Source organism: Schistocerca cancellata, chromosome 10, assembly GCF_023864275.1.
Source record: "Schistocerca cancellata isolate TAMUIC-IGC-003103 chromosome 10, iqSchCanc2.1, whole genome shotgun sequence".
NCBI lineage: Eukaryota > Metazoa > Arthropoda > Insecta > Orthoptera > Acrididae > Schistocerca > Schistocerca cancellata.
This window is the reverse complement of record NC_064635.1, coordinates 197,859,457-197,882,476: the sequence shown is the minus strand read 5'-3', so window position 1 is coordinate 197,882,476 and position 23,020 is coordinate 197,859,457. Positions and strand designations below refer to the sequence as shown.

Below are 23,020 nucleotides of genomic sequence, written 5' to 3'. Positions count from 1 at the left end.
TTTACACGACAATTCACCTGGACACAAAGCAAAACTGGTTCAGGATACAATCAAAACACCCGCCGTATTCACCAGACTTGCCCCCTTCCTACTACCATTTGTCTTCATCACTGGGACACGCATTGCCTGAGGAACACTTCGACTCCTACGAAAAAGTCGAAAATTGGGTGTCTGATTGGTTTGCTTCAAAAGACGAATATTTCTATTGGAGTGGTGTCCACAAATTGCCAGAAAGGTGGTCAAAATGTATAGAAAGCAATGGTCAGTACTTTGACTAAAATGTTTTTACTTTTCAATTCAAAATTAGTGTTTCGTTTTCACAAAAAACGCTCATTTCATACCGGCACACCGGGTATGTTTGTGATACGATGTCCATAGTCAACGTCTATCTTCAGGAGTTCTGGGAACCGGGGTGATGCAAAATTTTTTTGGTGTGTGTATTTGACAGAACGTATAGACTGTTACAGCATAGTGGCAGATCGGTTGTAAGAATGAAAATGCGAGTAAAAATGATAGAAACATTCATGTCAGAAGTATGTAAGTAATCGTCTTAGCAAGAGCAAAAAGAGGTATAACAACCAAAAACAAGTAGGCAATGTGAATGACAAATCTGATCACAGAGAAGGACAATAACCAAGCTACACAGAATTCTGGAACATAATATTCCATAGCGCGCAGATTTATGATGTCGCGGCCTTCTGTAGAGCCTGGTTGCTGTGATATTGAGATTCGGTTTGTTCAGATAACTTATGGGATAGCAGCCGGGTCACGTCGTCATTAACCACCGGTATTCCGTCAGGAGCACATTCTGTCATTTTCCAGGTAGACCACGACCGACACTTGCAACATACTGAGGACACTGCACACTTGGCGTTTGCCGCGCGGGGTAGCCGCGCGGTCTGGGGCCCCTTGCCACGATCCGCGCTGCTCCCCCCGCCGGAATTTCGAGTCCATCCTAGGGCATGGGAGCGTGTGTGTTGTCCTTAGCGTACGTTAGTTTGAGTACGTTTAAGTAGTGTGTAAACCTAGGCAATATAATATAGAATATAATAATTCCAATCCCAAAGAAAGCAAGGGTTAAAAGATGTGAAAATTACCGAACTATCAGTTTAATAAGTCACAGGTGCAAAATATTAATGCGGATTCTTTACAGACGAATGGAAAAACTGGTAGAAGCCGACCTCGGGGAAGATCTGTTGGCATCCCGTAGAAATGTTGGAACACGTGAGGCAATACTGACCATACGACTTATCTTAGAAGAAAGATTAAGGAAAGGCAAACCTACGTTTCTAGCATTTGTAGACTTGGAGAAAGCTTTTGACAATGTTGACTGGAAGACTCTCTTTCAAATTGTAAAGGTGGCAGGGGTAAAATACAGGGAGCGAAAGGCTATTTACAATTTGTACAGAAACCAGATTGTAGTTATAAGAGTCGAGGGGCACGAACGGGGAGGCAGTGGTTGGGAAGCGAGTGAGACACGGTTGTAGCCTCTCCACGATGTTATTCAATCTGTATATTGAGCAAGCAGTAAAGGAAACAAAAGAAAAATTCGGAGTAGGTATTAAAATCCATGGAGAAGAAATAAGAACTTTGAGGTTCGCCGATGACATTGTAATTCTGTCAGAGACAGCAAAGGACTTGGATGAGCATTTGAACGGAATGGACAGGGTCTTGAAAGGAGGATATAAGATGAACATCAACAAAAGCAAAACGAGGATAATTGAATCTAGTCGAGTTAACTCGGGTGATGGTGAGGGAATTAGATTAGGAAATGAGACATTGAAAGTAGTAAATGAGTTTTGCTATTTGGGGAGCAAAATAACTGATGATGGTCGAAGTAGAGAGGATATCAAATGTAGACTGGCAATGGCAGGGAAAGCGTTTCTCAAGAAGAGAAATTTGTTAACATCGAGTATAGATTTAAGTGTCAGGAAGTCGTTTCTGAAAGTATTTGTATGGAGTGTAGCCATGTATGGAAGTGGAACGTGGACGATAAATAGTTTGGACAAGAAGAGAATAGAAGCTTTCGAAATCGTAGAGGGAGACCAAGAGATGAATACACTAAGCAAATTCAGAAGGATGTAGGTTGCAGTAAGTACTGGGAGATGAAGAAGCTTGCACATGATAGGGTAGCGTGGAGAGCTGCATCAAACCAGTCTCAGGACTAAAGACCACCGCAACACCAACAACAACAACTGTGTTCCACATTTCATGAAGACACCCGACAACAACACGGTGTAGTAAATCGAGGAAGAGTTTCTGAATTGAATTATCCCGTGAAAATAATCGCCACCGCTGATGAACGCGAACTGCCCCGCCTAGTTCCTCGGTTACTTCGTAATATTGCCTGTTTTACAGTAATCAGTAGGCATTGGTAGGATTTGTCTACCTAGAAACAGGGTTCGACAATGTCAAATGGTACACGATTATCAGGAAAATCGGTCTGAGCTATAGGGAAAGAAGGGTAATGTATAATATGTACAAGAATAGAGAGGGAACAACAAAAAACGAAAATGGAACATCAAGGACGAAGTGCTCCGATTAAAAAGGGTGTACACAAGGGATGCATTTGTTCATCTCTAATATCCAATCTGTACATCGAAAAAACAATAACGGCACAGAGGTAGTTTCGCGACCGGTATTGAAATTCAGAGTGAAAGAATATCGGTGACAAGATTCGCTAATGACATTGCTATCCTCAGTGATGGCGAAGAAGAATTGCTGGATATGTTGAATAAACAGTCTAATGAATACAGAATGTTGATTTAGAATAAATCGAAGAAAGACGAAAGTAATGAGACTCAGAATTGGTTATTACGAAGTAGACGAATTTAAGGAAATCTGCTACGTTGAGAGCAAAATAACCCACAACAGAAAAAGCAAGGAGGGCATAAAAACAAAGCAGTCTAGCACGGGCAAAGAGGACATTCCTGGTCAAAAAACGTGAACGAATGTGGAACATAGGGCTTAATCTGAGCAAGAAATATACGAGCATGTACGAGTAGACCGCAGTATTGTATGGTAGTGAAACATGGACTGTAGTGAAAACCGGAACAGAAGAGAATCGAAGCATTTGAGATGTGGTGGTACAGGCGAATGTTGAAAATTAGGTGGACTGGTAAGGTAAGGAATGAGGAAGTTTTGAGCAAATTCGGCAAGGGAAGGAATATATGGAAAACACTGAAAGAAGAATAAATAGTATGGAAGGACATATGTTAAGACATTAGGGAATGACTAACATGGTACTAGAGGGAGCCGCAAAGGGTAAACACTGTAGAGGAAGACCGAGACTGGAACACATTCAACAAATATTAGAGCATGTTTAGTGCAATTGCTAGCCTGAGGTGGAAAGAAAGCATTATCATACTTTTCGTTCTTGTTGGCTAATTTGAGAGCATTCCGTGTCAAGCAAGACACAGTTTCTTGTCTTTGCTTTAACCAAATATATTTCATCATTTTGTCTGCCATGTTCAGTGGATACTCTTTGTTATTCTGTCTTGTACTTGTTGTTTGTTGTTGTGGTCTTCAGTCCTGAGACTGGTTTGATGCAGCTCTCCATGCTACTCTATCCTGTGCAAGCTTCTTCATCTCCCAGTACCTACTGCAACCTACATCCTTCTGAATCTGCTTGGTGTATTCATCTCTTGGCCTCCCTCTACGATTTTTACCCTCCACGCTGCCCTCCAATACTAAATTGGTGATCCCTTGATATCTCAGAACATGTCCTACCAACCGATCCCTTCTTCTAGTCAAGTTGTACCACAAACTCCTCTTCTCCCCAATCCTATTCAACACCTCCTCATTAGTTATGTGATCTACCTGTCTAATCTTCAGCATTCTTGTGTAGCACCACATTTCGAAAGCTTCTATTCTCTTCTTGTCCAAACTATTTATTGCCCATGTTTCACTTCCATACATGGTTACACTCCATACAAATACTTTCAGAAACGACTTCCTAACACTTAAATCAATACTCGATGTTAACAAATTTCTCTTCTTCAGAAACGCTTTCCTTGCCATTGCCAGTCTACATTTTATATCCTTTCTACTTCGACCATCATCAGTTATTTTGCTCCCCAAATAGCAAAACTCCTATACTACTTTAAGTGTCTCATTTCCTAATCTACTTGTCTTGTCTAATCTAATAAGTCTTGTACTTATGACACGATAATGTGAGGGTTGTATGAATTTCAGCTTAAAGTTATTCAAATGTAAAACGTCGATAGTAACAGTTTTTAAAATAAGTGATTTACGTATTAACCTAAAGAGTATGGAGTTGTACCACGAAACGTTGTACGTTTATGTTATGGTTATAGTTTAGAAAGACATGAAAAATCACGCAGTTGCTTACATGCCTCACAAGAAGTCATCAGTTATTACTTATTTGGTGTTGTCAGTACATTATACAGCACTCTAAGCAGGTATATTACGCATTCGTTACGATAAAAAATACGTTGCATAATGCAGCCATGTGTGTATTGTCCATCACGAAAAAACCACTGTCTTTCGTCGTATTTTTAGTTCACAGAAAGAAATTGCAGTATATCATTTGTAAACCTATTAGAAGTCATATTCGGTGCAAAAATCGGTCCAACACTTCATGTTGAACTACACTCCTGGAAATTGAAATAAGAACACCGTGAATTCATTGTCCCAGGAAGGGGAAACTTTATTGACACATTCCTGGGGTCAGATACATCACATGATCACACTGACAGAACCACAGGCACACAGACACAGGCAACAGAGCATGCACAATGTCGGCACTAGTACAGTGTATATCCACCTTTCGCAGCAATGCAGGCTGCTATTCTCCCATGGAGACGATCGTAGAGATGCTGAATGTAGTCCTGTGGAACGGCTTGCCATGCCATTTCCACCTGGCGCCTCAGTTGGACCAGCGTTCGTGCTGGACGTGCAGACCGCGTGAGACGACGCTTCATCCAGTCCCAAACATGCTCAATGGGGGACAGATCCGGAGATCTTGCTGGCCAGGGTAGTTGACTTACACCTTCTAGAGCACGTTGGATGGCACGGGATACATGCGGACGTGCATTGTCCTGTTGGAACAGCAAGTTCCCTTGCCGGTCTAGGAATGGTAGAACGATGGGTTCGATGACGGTTTGGATGTACCGTGCACTATTCAGTGTCCCCTCGACGATCACCAGTGGTGTACGGCCAGTGTAGGAGATCGCTCCCCACACCAGGGTGTTGGCCCTGTGTGCCTCGGTCGTATGCAGTCCTGATTGTGGCGCTCACCTGCACGGCGCCAAACACGCATACGACCATCATTGGCACCAAGGCAGAAGCGACTCTCATCGCTGAAGACGACACGTCTCCATTCGTCCCTCCATTCACGCCTTTCGCGACACCACTGGAGGCGGGCTGCACGATGTTGGGGCGTGAGCGGAAGACGGCCTAACGGTGTGCGGGACCGTAGCCCAGCTTCATGGAGACGGTTGCGAATGGTCTTCGCCGATACCCCAGGAGCAACAGTGTCCCTAATTTGCCGGGAAGTGGCGGTGCGGTCCCCTACGGCACTGCGTAGGATCCTACGGTCTTGGCGTGCATCCGTGCGTCGCTGCGGTCCGGTCCTAGGTCGACGGGCACGTGCACCTTCCGCCGACCACTGGCGACAACATCGATGTACTGTGGAGACCTCACGCCCCACGTGTTGAGCAATTCGGCGGTACGTCCACCCGGCCTCCCGCATGCCCACTATACGCCCTCGCTCAAAGTCCGTCAACTGCACATACGGTTCACGTCCACGCTGTCGCGGCATGCTACCAGTGTTAAAGACTGCGATGGAGCTCCGTATGCCACGGCAAACTGGCTGACACTGACGGCGGCGGTGCACAAATGCTGCGCAGCTAGCGCCATTCGACGGCCAACACCGCGGTTCCTGGTGTGTCCGCTGTGCCGTGCGTGTGATCATTGCTTGTACAGCCCTCTCGCAGTGTCCGGAGCAAGTATGGTGGGTCTGACACACCGGTGTCAATGTGTTCTTTTTTCCATTTCCAGGAGTGTACTAGATGGAGCTGTATAGGGTAGCAACTTTGTTGTTGTTGTGGTCTTCAGTACTGAGACTGGTTTGATGCAGCTCTCCATGCTACTCTATCCTGTTCAAGTTTCTTCATCTCCCAGTACTTACTGCAACCTACATCCTTCTGAATCTGCTTAGTGTAATCATCTCTTGGTCTCCCTTTACGATTTTTACCCTCCACGCTGCCCTCCAATTCTAAATTTGTGATCCTTTGATGCCTCAGAACGTGTCCTACCAACCGGTCCCTTCTTCTTGTCAAGTTGTGCCACAAACGTCCCTTCTCCCCAGTTCTATTCAATACGTCCTCATTAGTTATGTGATCTACCCATCTAATCTTTAGCATTATTCTGTAGCACCACATTTCGAAAGCTTCTATTCTCTTCTTTTCCGAACTATTTATTGTCCATGTCTCAGTTCCATACGTGGCTACACTCCATACAGATACTTTCAGAAACGACTTCCTGACACTTAAATCTATACTCGATGTTAAGAAATTTCTCTTCTTCAGAAACACTTTTCTTGCCATTGCCAGTCTACATTTCATATCTTCTCTACTTCGACCATCATCAGTTATTTTGCTCCCCAAATAGCAAAACTCCTTTACTACTTTAAGTGTCTCATTTCCTAATCTAATTCCCCCAGCATCACCCCACTTAATTCGACCTTATGTGATCGCTCTAAGCTTGTTGATACCAGTGCCTACCAATTTAAATTGTATATTACAGCACTGAGGATGGTCACTAAGTGACCGAAAATCGATTTTGCGGACAATAAAACCGAAAAAATACGACCAATGCTGATTCTCCTTCCAATTATATCCACTATTTGGTCGTGCTGCACAGAACACTCCATGGAGTCGCCAATCAATTAAAAAAATTGTTGAGGAATATGAAGAGGTCATCATAAGGAAAGAACTCGTGGCGTGCCGCATCGAATCAGTCAGCAATCTGGTGATTCATATAGAGGAAGTGGATTGATGTCAACACGTACCCTAATGGGCCCCTTATTCCAGAGTTGCACCTTTGTATTGATACATAAAACTACGCAACAGTGAATTTTCTAATGGGTGAAAATAACGTAAGTGTAACTAATAGGGTTCGCTGATTCCGATTTTGAAATCAGAAATGTTGTAGGACTCTGGATTTAAAATTGTGGTTCAAAGTCGTATGATATTAAAAGTAAGTACAAGGTTCAATATGTATCTGCATATGCTAGCCGTGTTTGATGTGCTACTTCGTGAGTGTGCGTGCATGTGTGGCTATTCTCAACGACACTCTGCTTTATGCGTCTGTGGAAAGATAGGTGTGCAGTAGTAAAATCAAACAGGCAGACTTGGACAAGTTCTAACTTGTTTGCGGACTACAGCATGCAGGCAGGTTTCAACGTGTTTCATAAAGTTACGTCCCGTGCAATTCTCTCGTTCGTCCATCAGTCTGATTCGGAGGTGACTAGGGAATAGTGCTTGCTAGTGTGGTTCTGTGTTTTAATAATCAACACTCGCATAATCATGCGTGAGTTACAATGAAGAACGTATTTTCAACCCACTAGCAGGTAAAAAAAAATTATTTTGTTGCATAGTGTAAGTTGCACAGTTCCACGGAGAAATATGCCTCGTGCTCAATGTGCGGTACACTATTTAATGAACTTTATTTAATTTATTATGACACCTTTTTCTGTTTTACTTACTACATGTACGACGCAGAGATCTAGAAAATGCTGACGGCAGTACTTCGGTGGCAGCGCGAGTTTGTTACGTCGCCTGGTACAGCACCCATTTACCGGGTGATCGAAAAGTCAGTATAAATTTGAAAACTTAATAAACCACGGAATAATGTGGAGTGGTAAAAATTGACACACATGCTTGGAATGACATGGGGTTTTATTAGAACAAAAAAAAAAAAGTGTTGCTAGACGCGTGAAAGATCTCTTGCGCGCGTCGTTTGGTGATGATCGTGTGCTCAGCCGCCACTTTCGTCATGCTTGGCCTCCCAGGTCCCCAGACCTCAGTCCCTGCGATTATTGGCTTTGGGGTTACCTGAAGTTGTGGACATATTGTCCATTTCCTGTAAAGAACGTCATCTTTGCTTTGTCTTACTTTGTTATGCTAATTATTGCTATTCTGATCAGATGAAGCGCCATCTGTCGGACATTTTTTGAACGTTTGTATTTTTTGCTTCTAATAAAACCCCATGTCATTCCAAGCATGTGTGTCAATTTGTGCCTCTCTATCTACATTATTCCGTGATTTATTCAGTTTTAAAATTTATACTGACGTTTTGATCACCCGGTAGTTCTCACAATATGAAACCTGAAGCTATACACTTTTCGCTGCGATTATGATCGTATAATGAAATAAACAAATGAATAATGAACGAGTGAGCTGTGTGTTTTTAAACATGTAGTCAGTCTGCTCTTGGCAGCTCTCGAATGAAGTTAGTCAGTATGCTATGAGTTGAAATATTTTATTGTTTGGCCATCTTATGGATAATAAGGATTATTCGTTAAACGACATTACTACCTCATTTTCCAGACCAATATAATTCCAGTGCTATTTATTATGGAATTTTAATTAACTGATCAACTGTAAATACACGAAGAAGGTATTTTAATCTTAGAAGTGCTAAAAGTCGTATCTTTGGTCTTATATTTCGAAAGAATATCTGGTGTTTCAAGGATATGAAAGAGCTACAAACTATAAGGGTATCCCATTTATCTCGACCACCCTAAATAACTGTGTGTGCAGATGCAAATTACAAAATGTTTCAAGCAAATGTTCCTTAGCCGTCAGGGAGACATCAATCAGCATGATTGCCTTCGTTGTAGCTTTGTTTTTTTACAAAGATATGAACAGCAGTTTGCCTTTTTTAAATGGCACCCTGTTTCTTTAATTCGGTAATTTATCCGGACGGACGTTTTCTCGTCTAGTTGCGACGCTTCAGGAAACGAGAAGTTTCAACCCACGACAACTCAATCGTCGTAGCTCTCGCACAGGTGAAGCTGCCGAAGTTACTGTTCTCGCTTCTGTTGCTATGAATCCACACGTGAGCACACGACAGTCTGAACACGAGATTGCCATTCCTAAAATCAGTGTACATCGTATTCCTACACATCACCAGTTCCATCTTTACCATGTACACCAACATCGAGAACTGCATGGGAATGATTTCCATAAATGTGCACAGTTCTGTCAGTGGGCACAGCAGCAAATCCTCGCCAACCCGAACTTCTTCTCCAATGTTCTATTTACCGATGAATGTTCCTTCTCAAACAAAGGACAGGTAAATACAAGGAACATGTGTTATTGGTCCAGCGACAACCCACGATGGCTTAGACAGGTGGAACACGAGTGTCAATGGAGAGTGTGGGATTCTTGATACTACAATTATTGGCCTTTATTTCATTAATCGTAGTCTAAACGGCACAGCGTATGCCAACTTCCTCACACGAATTCTTCTGGATGAAGCACCGCTAAGAGCCAGAATGCTTATGTGGATGTCCAGCACATACGCCTTGCGTGCACGTCGTGTTCTGAACCTAAGGTACCCTGCCAGATGGATTGGTCGAGGAGGAACAGTTATTTCGCCTGCTAGGTCTCCTGATTTAAATCCTCTGGCATTTTGGGGGGGGGGGGGAGGAAGGGATGCATTAAAGACGTTGTCTATCGAGATATTCCAACGACTCCAGAGGAGATGCAGGAACGTATCGTGCTTGCTTGTGGTTCTCTTCAGCAGGCAACACTGGAAGCAGAAAATAATTCTTTCAGTCAACGAGTACACCAGCGTATCGGTGTCCAGGGTCACCACTCTGACCACCTTTGAATGTTCTCCTCCTGGGAGATGGTACAGGAGAGTCAAAGTCAATTTTGTGTTTTTTATTTTACTTGGTTTTCATTCGTTTTCTGACAATTCTAGCAAGTGGACGAGCTTGTGATCACGGGCTCAATGTCAGTGTTGTGTTATGTAATTAATAACGCTGTGTTTCAGTGAATGGTGCACTGTGATGCATTATTGAATAGGTCTTTAGGAGAGGAAATGAATTACCGAATAAAGAAGTCATACCACTCTTCATATCTTTGTAAAAAGCAAAGCTACAACGAAGGCAATCATGCTGTCCCCCTGACGGCTAAAGAACATTTGCTTAAAACATTTTGTACTTTGCATCTGCATAAACAGTTATTTAGGGTGGTCAAGATAAATGGGACACCCTGTATAGTAACAAAAATTATATACGCATCTCGAAAAAAAGATTGACGTTGGTGTATATACAGTCACCTATAGTAAATTATAGCTTCAAATCACAATAGGTGCTCTTTGTGTGCAAAATGAAAGGTGCAAATTACACGAAAACACAATGTTAGTATGATTTCATACATGGGCAGTCATCAAGCAGAGTTTGGACTATATAACAAGCAGCCGATAAACTAAATCAGGCGAATTATAGTTCATCTGGGCAATTTCATAAGTACTAATTTCGTTAACTTACGGTCAACCAGCAACTTCGTTGCATATTCGACTGGTTGGATGCATTAGGTCTTAATGTACCTCATCATCGGACTTTGATCCATAGAACACACAGTTTATTGCACTTATTTAAAATCAAATTTTAGCCATATTTATTCACAACATCTCTCAAATCAAATTTTTTCCAGATAATTTTCGTCCGCAGCTCGTGGTCGTGTGGTAGCGTTCTCGCTTCCCGCGCACGGGTTCCCAGGTTCGATTCCCGGCGGGGTCAGGGATTTTCTCTGCCTCGTGATGACTGGGTGTTGTGTGACGTCCTTAGGTTAGTTAGGTTTAAGTAGTTCTAAGTTCTATGGGACTTATGACCATAGATGTTGAGTCCCATAGTGCTCACAGCCTTTTGAACCAGATAATTTTCTTCCGAACTCTGTTCTCCGGAACTTACTTATAGTGAAGAGTGCGTTAATCACCTAGGGTGGGAGTGTTTCTACGTATGTTGTACAATAATCGCTGAAAGACGATATATATGAAGTGTTCGTCCGTCATAATTAGTGGTAATTCCTGTTTTGGCTGTAACTGGTAAACACTTACAGATGGACGTTATTTCTTAGTTATCTGGCACATTATCTACCTCTGTACTACATCACGTCCATTTCTTTTGAATTCCGGAAACACAACGACTGCGGTTTTGCATCTATATGATACTCTTTCTCCGTTTTTAGTACAGAAGGGTAACGATTCTTCAGTTTAACTCGTACAGTAGAAATATCTCTTATGTTTCTACTCTTATATTTCTATCTCCTATATTTTAGTATCTGTTTAAACAGCATCAGTAGTTGTCTGGGCAAAGATAAGAATTTGTACCTGCGCTTGTGAATGAGATGAGCCTGTAGATATAAAAGAATCTACCGAATTACGGTCAGAGGAATTATTTATTGAAAAATAACTGAAGAAGTACATTTGCGATAACGCCGTAAGCTCCGGACTCAAAGACCGATCAACGTCACAGCTATAATTTATTAACGTTCAAGGAAGAGGAAATCATAATGATGACAAATGAATATTATCAGGTGCAATTGTGGCGCTTGCGGGATAGGTCATTGTTAGTGCATTATAAAATATATTTTTCAAGAATGTTTCATATTAAACAGAAACCCTTTAGAACTCATCATTCATTTATCACTGCTAACGAGTCCTTCGGAAATGATCATTATCTCGGTAACAGCAGCAAAAACTTAAGAAGTTGCAGAAGAGCTGAACCGAGTAGTGTAGTGGTTGCTAATCATAATTTTGTCCCCTGTCCTCTACTTTAAAATTCAATTACCATACGGTAGCTTCCTTGTTTCGCTTGTCAACTTTTAATAACGAACAAAACGGACTTTTGCGATGGGACAGGTAAGGTAATTATTTCTGACAGTTGGTAGGTCAATTTGTCACAGCAGAGTAGTTTTATTGATTAGCTGCTACGCTGAAGGGCAAGCGTTGTACATAAAATCTATAGTGACTGTAGTCTTTATTGTTGTCGTCCAAAAGCAATATGTATTTGGTAATTAACGTCATAATGGAATCTAGATACGTTGTGCTCGCTTCATTCTCATTGTGTTTTGCAAAGACTCTTACGTGTTTTAATACTCAGTACATTGTGCACTGAGTGGAAAAGCACAAGAAGCGTCCTGAACGGTTATCAACTTCAAATTGGTTTTGCTGTGGAGTGAAGACTCATAGCTTTGGCATTTGATTTTCTGTACACATCTGGAATATGCACAGAAGAGTAAATGCGATACAGATATAAATCATTCCATTCCATTGTAACAGGGTGCTACGGCAATCAAATTCAAATTATTTCAGAATAAAAATAATCTTGTTGATTTCATCCCCGTCGACGCGCAGGTCGCCGAAGTGGCGTCAACTCGAAAGACCTGCACCAGGCGAACGGTCTACCCGACGGGAGGCCCTAGCCACACGACATTTCATTTCATTTGTTGAGAAACGGTTTAATATTAATGACGCGTTTCACCGTTTTAGGTCATCATCAGATTGTCTAAAAAGTAGCTGGATATGTAATCCTCCGTCATAAAGCTATATAAAACGGCTTCCCTGGCACTCTCTTATAGTCTTTCTACTCCGAGCAATTTATTCTTCTTCCCCCATTATTTTTCCCTCTTGGCCATTGTACATATTTTATATTACCTGTCAGTTGCCTACAGCGTACCCTTTTCGAGAATTTTGAAGATCTTGTACCATTTTACGCTGTTTAACGCTTTTTATAGTTCGTGAACGTTTCTCGATTTTTCTTAACTCTACGTCCATTATGAAGCACAACGTCTTATTCGGCTCCAGAGATTCCCACTTGAGTTCCCGAAGAATCTGTTTAACACGTGCTGTTGTTCAAACCTACCGGTAACAAATCCAGCAGCCCGTGTCTGAACTGCTTGGATCTCTTCCATTGATCCGATCTGGTACGGATCCCAAACACACGAGCAGTACTCAAGAACAGGTCGCACTAGTGTCCTATATTCCGTCTGCTTCACAGATTTTCAAACAACTTACGGGAACTGAGCCAGGTAGTATTAAGAGCAACCGCCGATATTTCGGCGGGGAGCACACCCCGCCGTTTCCAAGGCAAACTTCAACGGATAGGCGATGTACAGGCAGATTTAAAACCTCCATTCTCGGACTAATGCAGGAAAGACAACACACTCACTGAACACTAGAGCCACCAAAGCTGACAAAAGTCAAAGTTATCGATAGTGAGACTACGAACTACAAGGTGAGGTAACATTGACTCTGTCCCTCTGTTTTTTGACAAGGGAGAGAGCAGGATTCCAAACAGAGTTTAAACAGAAATCTCCATCCCTGTTTACAAGGTTGCTCGCTAATTTAATCTCAACTGCCTCCTTAATAACACTGTCTCCATAGCTCGACGTGCATGCCAATATCTCGATGTTGTTGTATAACATAGGGTGACCAGGAGTAGTCTCAGGTCGCACCCGATGAAGGTAACGAGCTGCGCTACCGAAATATCGTGCAAGTACGACGCTGATATTCAGCAGAACACCCGACAACCCAAGATGTCATAGATCGCCGGGAAAGCCTGAAGAATTGCACTATTTTTGTTGTTTTAATTAGCTCCCTCCATTTCTTGTAAGGTTATTAAATGTGTGTTAAAATAATCAGTTATATTTTCATAATGACTACTTGCGTGCCGTGTTGAAAACAGAATAAATTAAACTTGATGAATGACTACTTAGGTTTAGAGCTTTACATCTGTTCCATACCTGCTAGCTAAACATTGATATTCCAGAAGTTTGACTGACAGCAAAAGTGTTGTCACTATTTAAGAGCCAGTGGAATAATTTAAAACGAAGTGCTACGTTGAAAAGAAAATTTTAATTAATTGACTTCCTTGATCTTTGACTTTGACACTGGTCAGACAGGTACTGCATTTAAACTCTATTTTGATTTTTTTTTTGCCTAGATGCATACATTCTAAAAAGTTTTTACCTGTCTAAGATAAAATATAAAACCTGTGAAAAAATTGACTATAGATGTTATGTTTCTTCGTAGCTGCTGTAAGGAGAGAACGGGTTAGGTACAGGATGAGTTGGCGGTCGGACGTTTCCGTTTGCCCGGTTCTCAGAGAACGCCAGGCGAAGTAGAAGGAAACTGCTACTACTCGCGATGAGGACTCCGTCTCTCTTGGCAGCTAAAGAACTCAAGAGTCGCCTAAGATCAGTGCCGGCTTTAGGGTGGGGGTCGCCCAGGGCGCCGGGGCCAAGGGGTGCCACGTACTAAACGCATGTAAAAAATAAAAATTACAATTTACAATCACCCATTTCGCGAAACTAAAATATTATTCAGTCTCATTCAACATACGTCACTAATCTCACGAATGCGCGATGAATTCGGGGTAGCAGAAGAGAAATCATGCTGAATGCAATCTTCGTATTGTCTGCAACCATCCATGTTTGACGCGGGCTAGCACGGGCTCTACCAAAGCGCCTCTCTTATTTGTTTCAAGAACTGCAACAAGGAAGAGCCCATGCAGCCGCACCATCTCTCGTTCACAACAGAAACTACCGGTCGCTCCAAATAAAAGAAAATACAGACTGTGAAATATACATTACATTATGATTTAATTAATACGAATGTATTTATATCGAATATTTGTGACTTAATGACTCATGTACATTAATTAATAGATCATGCAATGCGTGCACTTCATTCATAGAGAATTCTCCCCTAACGTACTGAAATAATACAGCGCCACACAATGTTTGTTAGACTGCATATGTTGGCAGCGCTACGATTTGCACCCGCATGTCAGTAATTGTCAGTAAGAGTCGGAGGCAGCGGTCATGTTTTCGTGGCTGAATAATTGTGAGTGAAACGAGTGTCGTGACTGTGTCAACATTTTAATTTTCTGGTAAGTGCGAAAAACATTTTTGTCTTTCAGTTCAGGTTTTTTTCTAGTTACGTCTACTGATAGGTGAATTTCTTTATTTGTTATAGATCGAATATTGTGGTCGCGAAATAGAGCAGTGTCCAAGCAATAATTTGTCAAATTATTAAATCATGCCAGAAGAGAAGGAAATGATTAAAAAAAAGCTTTCTGGTTCAGAAAATCGGAAAAGAAAAGCTGAAAAAGAAAAAGTTCTTGAAGAAACTAAAAAGCACATGAATATTTATAAGTACCTTAAAGGAAATTCTAAGGCAAATACTTCAGATATTGAATCAAAAGTCCATGTATCAGCAAATATTTCTTCAGACTGTGAACAATTATACACAAAAAATATACAATCACCTATTGAAGGTGATCAAATTGACCAGCGCAGTACATCTTTGCATGAATCCTCTGATATTTCTCCAAGTCAAAATCAACACATGACATCTGTGGTCGATGAAAGTATGAACGTTCTTGCAATAAAAGAATACAATGTTTCTGATATAGGTACGTGGCCAAAAGTACTTAATGATAGAGATATAGATCGCATTATGATATGTGGACCCTCACAAGTATGTCTAAATAACTTTCCAAAAGATGAAAATGGGCGTCATTTCTCTTCAACTCATTACACAAGAAAACTATCAAACGAAGAAACTATCAGACGACGGTGACTAGTTTATTCTGTATCAAACGACAGTGTCTTTTGATTTTGTTGTCGACTGTTTGATTTAAAATCAACTACTAATTTGACTACCACTGTGGGTTTCAGAAATTGGAAACATTTAAATGAGGCTCTGAAACTGCATGAAAATAGTCCTAACCACAAAAAAGCATTTCCTCAATGGACTGAAGCTGAAATCAGGTTTAAAGCTGGATTAACTATTGACAGGGAAGAACAAAAGCTAATTTCTAAAGAAAGTTTACGATGGAGCAATGTGCTTCAAAGATTGATGCACATTACTTTGTATTTGGCTGAAAATAATACGGCATTCAGAGGGTTATCAGATAAATTATTTACCCCAAATAATGGAAAATTCTTAGGTCTTGTACAGTTATTGGCAAAGTTTGATCCAATCATGGAAGAGCACGTCAGACTGGCATTGAGTGGTGATTTGGCTGACCATTATTGCGGCAAAAATATACAAAATGAATTAATACAACTCATGGCATCACACGTTATGTCTACAATCGTATCCCGCATAAAGGGTTCAAAGTATTATGCAATCATAGCTGACTGTACTCCAGATATAAGCCACAAAGAACAACTTTTGATAACTTTAAGATGCGCCGACATAACAGAGGATGGTGCAAGTGTAAAAGAACATTTCATCTCATTTCTGCAAATAGATGATACAACCGGTGAAGGTCTCACAGAAAGCATTTTAAAAACATTGAGTGATCTTGACCTTAACATTAATGACTGCAGAGGACAGGGCTACGATAACGGCGCGAACATGAAGGGGAAAAATTAAGGCGTCCAGAACAGAATTAAGAAGTTAAATCCACTAGCTTTTTTTGTGCCATGTGGATGCCATAGTTATAATTTGGTATTGTGTGATGCGGCAAAGTCATCAGTAAAAACCGTGACACTGTTCGGAATGTTACAAAAAATGTTTAATCTATTTGCTGGATCGGTAAATAGACTCCTGGAAATGGAAAAAAGAACACATTGACACCGGTGTGTCAGACCCACCATACTTGCTCCGGACACTGCGAGAGGGCTGTACAAGCAATGATCACACGCACGGCACAGAGGACACACCAGGAACCGCGGTGTTGGCCGTCGAATGGCGCTAGCTGCGCAGGATTTGTGCACCCCCGCCGTCAGTGTCAGCCAGTTTGCCGTGGCATACGGAGCTCCATCGCAGTCTTTAACACTGGTAGCATGCCGCGACAGCGTGGACGTGAACCGTATGTGCAGTTGACGGACTTTGAGCGAGGGCATATAGTGGGCATGCGGGAGGCCGGGTGGACGTACCGCCGAATTGCTCAACACGTGGGGCGTGAGGTCTCCACAGTACATCGATGTTGTCGCCAGTGGTCGGCGGAAGGTGCACGTGCCCGTCGACCTGGGACCGGACCGCAGCGACGCACGGATGCACGCCAAGACCGTAGGATCCTACGCAGTGCCGTAGGGGACCGCACCGCCACTTCCCAGCAAATTAGGGACACTGTTGCTCCTGGGGTATCGGCGAGGACCATTCGCAACCGTCTCCATGAAGCTGGGCTACGGTCCCGCACACCGTTAGGCCGTCTTCCGCTCACGCCCCAACATCGTGCAGCCCGCCTCCAGTGGTGTCGCGACAGGCGTGAATGGAGGGACGAATGGAGACGTGTCGTCTTCAGCGATGAGAGTCGCTTGTGCCTTGGTGCCAATGATGGTCGTATGCGTGTTTGGCGCCGTGCAGGTGAGCGCCACAATCAGGACTGCATACGACCGAGGCACACAGGGCCAACACCCGGCATCATGGTGTGGGGAGCGATCTCCTACACTGGCCGTACACCACTGGTGATCGTCGAGGGGACACTGAATAGTGCACGGTACATCCAAACCGTCATCGAACCCATCGCTCTACCATTCCTAGACCGGCAAGGGAACTTGCTGTTCCAACAGGACAATGCACGTCCGCATGTGTCCCGTGCCACCCAACGTGCTCTAGAAGGTGTAAGTCAACTACCCTGGCCAGCAAGATCTCCGGATCTGTCCCCTATTGAGCATGTTTGGGACTGGATGAAGCGTCGTCTCACGCGGTCTGCACGTCCAGCACGAACGCTGGTCCAACTGAGGCGCCAGGTGGAAATGGCATGGCAAGCCGTTCCACAGGACTACATCCAGCATCTCTACGATCGTCTCCATGGGAGAATAGCAGCCTGCATTGCTGCGAAAGGTGGATATACACTGTACTAGTGCCGACATTGTGCATGCTCTGTTGCCTGTGTCTATGTGCCTGTGGTTCTGTCAGTGTGATCATGTGATGTATCTGACCCCAGGAATGTGTCAATAAAGTTTCCCCTTCCTGGGACAATGAATTCACGGTGTTCTTATTTCAATTTCCAGGAGTGTAGATGGAAAATTTTGACCGACCATTTGAAGATATACACCCTGAAAAATGTAAATGACACACGCTGGGAAGCTCGAATTGATAGCGTCAATGCGGTCCGTTATCAATTATGCGAAATGCATGACGCTTTGGTTTCCTTGGCCGATGCTACTGAACAAAGCGATGCTGCGGTGTCACACGAAGCTACAACACTAGGAGGACAATTAAAAGACTTCAGCTTCATTGTTTCTCTCGTGACATGGTATGATGTTCTGTTTCAAATTAACGTTGTGAGTAAAGCAAGTCAGTCCCCCACAATCAACTTTGTCGAGTTTATGGGAATCCTTGACAAATGTTGCTCTTATTTGGAAACATATAGATAAACAGGTTTCGAACAAGCTATTGTAACAGCAACTGAACTGGCTTCGGATCTTGATACGCAGCCATCATTTAAACCACAAATGCGATTAAGACGTATTAAACGCAGGCCGGGTGAAGAAGCTGTTGATCAAATAACTGACCCAAAAAAGAAGTTTAAAGTAGAGTTTTTCAATGCACTGTTGGACACCGTGCACATATCCATGAAAGAAAGATTTGAACAGATGCAAGAATTTTCTGCGACGTGGAGTTTCTTGTTTGACATTAAAAAAAAATCAAAATAAAGAAGAACTAATACAATGCTGTTCCAAATTACAAGAAAAGTTAAATGTCAACATGGAATCAGATATTGATGGAAATTTGCTGTGCGACGAAATTTTAGGCCTGCAACACTATCTCGAAGACAGCCAGGCAACGCCTATTGAAGCCTTAAACTTCATAAAAAAGCATAATCTTCAAGAGTTATATCCCAACATCTGGATAACGTTACGTATTTTGCTAACAATACCAGTGACTGTCGCAAGCGGCGAACGCAGTTTTTTTAAACTGAAGTTGATAAAAACGTACTTGCGGTCTACAATGTCTCAAACAAGACTAACCAGTTTGGCCTCACTGTCCATTGAAAATGAAGTTGCAGAAAACCTGGACTTTGCTAATCTGATCAGAGACTTTGCCGACAGAAAAGCGAGAAAAGTAAAATTTTTAGTTGTTTATAATTGTTTTTCATTAGGCGTAATATGTTTTGTGTTCAGATGACTGACAGAAAATATAGGTTTATGGCTTGCAGTTATATTAAATTCAATAAAAATATGGTACCCAATTCAAAATTAGTGTTTTTTCGTTATACATATTACCTCCTACATATAAACATCAATTGTTGGGTGTTAGTCTCACCAAAACAAAGAAATGGCTTGACCACTTTGAATAATTTTTGTTTCGTTTTGTTCGCTTTAGTACAGGGGTGCTTCAGAAAAGAAAAGAAATATTTGGGATATACGAGCCTGTTTCAACCACATTTTACGCATCTTTTATTTGTTTGGAACACGCAAAAACAATTTTCTGGAGTTTTTGTAGATGTACAGTGCAGTACTACGCAATATTTTTAGACAATTTCCCAAAACGTGAATGCCCAAACAATATATCACTGCTATACTGACTGTTACGGCAGCGACAGCAGCATGCTGGACTGACGTCACAGGCTACACAAGACTCACATGGAGCGTCTTAGCGGGCTTTCAGATTATTTTGATTTCATTTCCATTTAAAAAAATAAAATACTCAAATTTACGATGGAAAAAACCATGTTATGATCATAAGATAACGCCATTAACCACTTAAGACGATTTCTAGAAAACAGTCAAATACCGTGTTGCAAAGCACTGCCAGGTTCGCTACTTATACAATAAAGGGCGCCAACTGGACGACTCGCCCGGGGCACCTGGATGGCTAAGGCCGGCCCTGCCTAAGATTTTCCGGAAACACTTTCAGAATGAGAAGGTTGGAAAACAGTGCAATATGGTATCTTCTGACTAACGAACTGGTCGCTTAGGGAACGTCTTGAACACACAAGCTGACGTCGAAATATTGCGCGTCGTTCGGACCGTGATAGGAGATTCGCCCAGCATTGTTAAATCGCGAAGAAATCACTATGCACTCTATTGGTAAACACACTAATAGTTTTTATAAAGGTCTGGGGATCCAACATTGAATAAAAATTCGTAGACGATATTTACCTTCTTTATCATAAGAGAAATTTTTTAATTCTTGATAATTCCGATTACAAGTTGACCTCTGCACTTCAGATTACGTCTATATGCAAACTTATATGACCTAAAGAAAAAAAAGACATAGACGCTCCTTTTTTTCACAGCAGAGAGCGTTGTCGTCTCAATTACCGTAGCAAATCATCGCTGGTACTCGCAGCCGGAATATTACAATAATATTATAATATTTAAGGACATTACAATCCATGGTTTATAGGAGTGTCGCTATGTTTCTCACTGGCTACATATGCGCAGGTGTTTCAAGAAGCAGATGGAAGACTGATAGAAGCATTACTTCTGATAGGACAAAGCCATTTCATACGTTGCAAGTCGTGTAGCGCTATTATGTTTAAACTTGTCCACCTTGCGTGACTATTATGACGTTTGAAATAAGCATTTCACACGGAGTGTAGAGAGAAACTATGGGAAATTATGGCAAAACGTGGATACCCATATCACTTAATAAATTGTGTGTGTTTGCATAATGGAACGTGAGTTGTATTGACGTCCTCAGTTATTCAGGGGAAAAAGGTTTAATAAAGGAAGCTGTGAACAAGTTTACACTTCATTGCCTACTCTTTTTAATATTTACGTAGACGAAGCCATCCGAAAACAGAAAGAAAGAGCGCAAGAAGAGATACCTATAAACAAAAATAAATACGTTAGCACGCTATTATATGCTGACAGTAATACGTTAGTGGCAGATTATGAAGACGAACTACAAAAATCAACCCTTCTCTTGAACTTAATTGGAAAGTATTGTAATTTTAATGTAGCAGTAAGTAAAACTAAGATAATATCTTTCCAAGGGGAAATAAGCAGTACGAAGCAAAATTGTAACTGAAGATCAGATTTTTGATCAAATTCAGCACTTCGTTTACCTAGAGAGCTACATCACTTTCAACGAAGATAAAGACGTAGATATTTAAGTTGCAGAGATATCACAGTATATATGCAGAACATTAAAAAAATGTACGTGTCAGTGTCTGACGAAGAAAAACACCAAAGATGTATTAGCATACGGTATTTCCCGATGTCCGCGAGAAACCAGGTAGAATTCACCGTACGTAAAAAGCAACATGTTGTTAACGATCCGTTTTCTGGATCTTAAACACAAATCAGATTATAAATATCTTTAATTACATCCTACTGATGATGATTTTCCTCAATAACGCGAAAGGAATTTGGTGAAAAAAATTACTCTCATTTTCTTGTAATTGCAACGAGAGAACCAAAATACCCTCAGGAATACACGTAAATCTACAAAAATCAAATTCTGTAAGGTAGTGACTGTGCATGTTCTACTGTATTGCAGTGAAACCTTAATTATGAAGAGAAAAAGAGTCTTAGTCATGTACAGGCGGCTGAAATGAAATTTTTATGACAAGACGAAAGTTGCATTAAGCTGGACAGGATTCCCAATGGAAACGATAGGAAAGAACTATACACAAACAAAACTGAAAAGAAACTTATGGAATGAACTGATGAAGCAAGGATTCTAAAGGCAACTTAACAATAAAAAGCGAAAGAAGAAAGGGGTATATAACACCAGTTGACAGGTGTAACTGAGGCCAGAATAGGTTGATGGGCCTCATCTGTAAAAGGCAGAAGGAGAAGGAAGTTAGTGCTACACTGTTCGTTAATTTATCGACACCAATGACAGCTAACAGTACACACACTAGACGCTATCAGCTGACATCAGCAGGACTGTGACGATGATGTTTCGTTTCAATTACGTGTATTGCAACTTTCTAATGTTTATTGATTACCAGTGAAATGCAGGCTACGTGATAAAATATTATGTCTGACGGAGTTGAAGGGAACGACACATGATTAAGTAAGGCGAGCACCGCATTTTGGGATCGCAGTCGTGAAACGGGACACGGAAATGTGCGTGTGCTGCTTCCGGTCACCGACCTTGTCTGGCTGCCGTATTGAGTTCCAAGTCACTGTCTGTCGTGTTGTCCTTCTTGCGTGCATTGTCTAGTCACACACAAGCGCTCTGATCAGCGTTTTTTTTTTTACGACGCAGTGTCATTAACCCCTGTGCTTCGATGTGGAAAAGCTATCTCCATCTCTCGATCGACATTACGAGAAATATCTTTCGGAACTGATCATCGTCTGTGGAATTCGGAGGTCAGAGAAGAAAGTGGAGGAAACAATTGGCTTGCGGCAAGGAATTACACAGGTCTGCGACATAAAAAAATTGTTTCAAATTTATTAAGTGATTTTTGATAGTGTTTTCAACGCTGATTTCTGGAAAAATAGTGAAAAAATTCCTTCGCGTACAGTTATTTCACAAACTGCTTGTCTAGTTTTAGCTTTTTTCGGTATTTAACAATATAGAGAGTTTCAATTTTGGTTTGTAGGATCTCCATAAACCGTTATTTAGCCGTTTTTATATTAGAGATACGTAAAATAAAGAGTAATTAGGAGAAACCAGCGGTGTTTTCATGTCAGTGCTTGTCTGTCGGGCTGCCCCTTCCCCCCGCCATCACCAAGCAGTGAGCTTCTGCTGTTATCATTCTGTTCACAGTGCCTCTTCACTCTGTGCTGTTCACGTGTTGTTGTAACTGGTGCTTTAAAGTACTGTCTCTTTTCTTGTGTTGTGAAGTTGTTTTATGGACAATGGCTACCAGAGGATGTATAATCTCGCCAGATTGCTTCTGCCACATTTGTGGTAGCTATACCGTTAAAAAGTAACAAAGATACATTTCCGATTTTGTTGAAAAACTATATTTCGCCTGTTTTCGTATAAAGTTAGACGACCAAGTTGTTTTATTGGAAAGAGCAGGAAAGAAAGGATGTCATGATATGGGCTGGGATGTTCCAGCATACCTGTTCGGACACCTTTGGCCCCACACAAAATTTGTTCAGTGTGTGTTGCA

General features: G+C 41.7%; 1 protein-coding gene across 1 annotated transcript in view; it reads right to left on the bottom strand.

The window, feature by feature from the left end:
• Positions 1–23,020, bottom strand: part of LOC126106257 (endothelin-converting enzyme homolog) — a 593,945-nt gene that overhangs the window by 485,214 nt on the left and 85,711 nt on the right. The window lies entirely within an intron of this gene.